Below are 3,030 nucleotides of genomic sequence, written 5' to 3'. Positions count from 1 at the left end.
CTGCTGAAAGGAGACAAAATGAAACCCCTACAGCACAGAGAGATTATTGTAGGTAGGTTACTATAAGCTATCTTTGAAACAGGAGGAGGGAGACTTGATCTCCTAAACATTTGTGCATGAGCCAATAAGGAAGTGAGGAGGTGCACTTCCCTGGAAAACATGACTATGGCAATGTCCCAGTACCTGGTCAGTGGTGATTGCAGGAGACTTCAACTGCATCATTGATGAGGGAGATAGAATAAGTGGAGGCCAAAAGATGGGCCTGAACAGATCCTCCAGGCTACTAAAACAACATGTCTGTGACCACAACCTGATGGATGCAGGCAAAGGAGCCCAAGGACCTGGGGGAAACTTAACCCTGGTAAAACCCCTTGGGCAGATGAAGTTGAATATAGACTTCATCCTCCTGCCTGAAGGGTGGAAAGTAGCGAAAGCCAAATCTATGCCTGTCTGCTTCTTGGACCACTGCCTTCTGACAGTGAAGGTAGAGATGGGGTGGGGTGCTGGTCTGAGACAGAGACAAAGGTGTGTGGAAGCTGAATATGAGCCTCCTGGATGATGAAAAGATCCAGCGAGAGTTCAAACAGTGCTACACAGGGTGGAAAACCCTGAGCGTCAGGTACCAGAACCTCATAGAGTAGTGTAAAAAAGATAGCAAGAGACTTAATCCAATGGGACAGCAGGAGGTGACCCTGGATCTAAAGGAGACACCATGAATGCCATAACCTCAAGTTGCGGCGCCTGAACAATCAGGCAGGTTGGGATGTAAGGAAAGGTCAAGCAGGAGGTGAAGACCCAGATTGGAGCCTGGTAAAGGGAACAGGCCAGGAAGAAGATCCTCAGTAGAGGAGGAAGAGAAGTGGCCTGCTTACTTGGGACGCCATGACCGTGTTGGTAGATGGAGTGTGACTGAGTCACTGGTGATAAAAGGGATGCTGGAGATGGCAGTGGCCTTCTACCGGGCATGCCCAGAGGACCTGGGGGCCATGCAGAATTGCCTGCAAAAGTTTACTTTGGTCCTCAAGGGGGACAAGGGCCTGAAGCTGGTGGAGTGGACACTGCCTGACCACCAAGACTCTTCATTGCTTCAAGCACAGTAAGACTTCTGGGGCAGACAGTCTGCCTAACGAGTTGTATGTCACCTTATGGGATAAGGTGGGCCCGGACCCGCTGGAGGTATATAGGGAGCAACTGCAGGAGGGCCACCCAGGGTCAGGATGGGTCAGGGCCTCATAACCCTTCTGTACAAGAAGGGGGTGATGGAGGACTTGAAGCACTAGAGACCCATAATGCTCCTGAACTTTGACTATAAACTGATGGCCAAAGTCATGGCTGAGCACTTTAAGTCCATTGTGCAGTGATCCATGAGTGCCAGTCATACACAATGCCGGGCTCACAGATCCAGAGTCCTGCTGCAGTTGTGATATGCACTGCAATATCAATGGGGGAGAGGGTTGAATGTCGCCATACTGAACCTTGACCTAGAGAAGGCCTATGAACAAGTATCCCACCAGTTCCTCTTCAAGACACTGAAGAAGATGGGGGTCCGGCTGACCTTTGATACCTGATAAAGATGCTGTCGTAGACTGTGAGCAGCAGGGTTCTGGTGAACAGATTCCTGACCTCCCTGATCATGGGGGAGTTAGGCATTGGGCAGGGCTGCCCGCTCACCAATCCTGTTTATCTGCGCGATGGAATTGCTTGTCCAGTGGCTCAGGATAGACCCCAGAGTCTGTGGAGTGGAGGTTCCCATGGAAAGTGAAGCAAAGTCAAAAGTCCTGGCATACATGGACAACTCCAATGTCCTGCAGAGAGACAAGTGTTCAGTTGAAAAGGTGCTACAACACACCAAAATGTACAGGGCAGCTGCAGAGGCCAAGCTCAATGTGAGCAAAAGCACTTGCTTAGCACTAGGTGAACTCAGGGATCTGTCAACCCTAGGGGTCTCTGTCCCCCATGAGGAGGTTACGATCCTTTGGGAGGAGTTCAAACTGGAGCTGACTGAACAGAAAGTTTGGGAGAAGACCAAGGTCAAGGTGAAACAGAGACTGGGACTGTGGAACACACACTGCCTGACAATGCGGGGCACATAGTGCTCATGAGGGTGGTATTGCTACCAGTGCTTCTGTACACCACATTGATCATCTGCCCCCTCAGAGAAAGCCATCCATAGAGTCCAGAGGGCCATGCATGTTTTCTTCTGGGGCTCCAGCTGGGAGAAAGTAGCAAAGACCACACTGTACCAGAAGATGACTGGGGCTGAGGGTCTAAAACAGCCTGCTTTATGAGATACTGTGCAGGGATCTTGCTGTAATGCTGACACACACCTGTGGACCTGGGAACCACTGTGGTTCTACAGGGTCCTGAAGCACTTCTGGAAACAGATACGAACTACACAACGAAGCCCTGGTGACAATGACAAACCACGGCAAGATGCAGGAGGTGGTAAGGACAAGGGATAGACTGTCACCTGTGGATGCACTGCACTATGAGAGCTGTCAGGTTGTGTGGGAGAAAATCGTCCATACAGACCTCCAGAAGGAGCACAGAGATTTGAATTGGCACATAGCCCACTGGGCACTCCCTGTGTGGGCATAGAGAGAGAGGGACAAAGGAGCCGATTGAACTGTCCCAAGCAAACCTGCCAGTGGAAGGAGAAAACAACTGACCACTTCCTTTGGAGCTGCCAGTACGCAAGGAGGAGTGGGAGAGAGTAAGAGAACTCCTTTACATGGTGACAGGGGTCAAGGTTCTGACAAGAGGCAGTGCTGTTCAGCCACCTGACCACACAGCAAGGGACTGTAACAGCCTGCTTCAACCAGTTCATCTCCTGCTTCAGGAACACCCTGTGGAAGACCAGAAACCTGCTCATGTATAGATGCATGAACCTCCCAGTCAAGGATTGTGTCACGATGGAAGTGAGTTTTGCTACAGCTGTATTACAAAAAGGAAGAAGACATGGGGTAGGGGGTGAGGTGGAGGGTAAGGAGCCACTTGACCTCCCAGATTTATTTTCCCTGTTGAAGCGGG

Source organism: Alligator sinensis, unplaced genomic scaffold (assembly GCF_000455745.1).
Source record: "Alligator sinensis unplaced genomic scaffold, ASM45574v1 scaffold458_1, whole genome shotgun sequence".
Classification (NCBI taxonomy): domain Eukaryota; kingdom Metazoa; phylum Chordata; order Crocodylia; family Alligatoridae; genus Alligator; species Alligator sinensis.
This window is presented reverse-complemented; position numbering follows the sequence as displayed.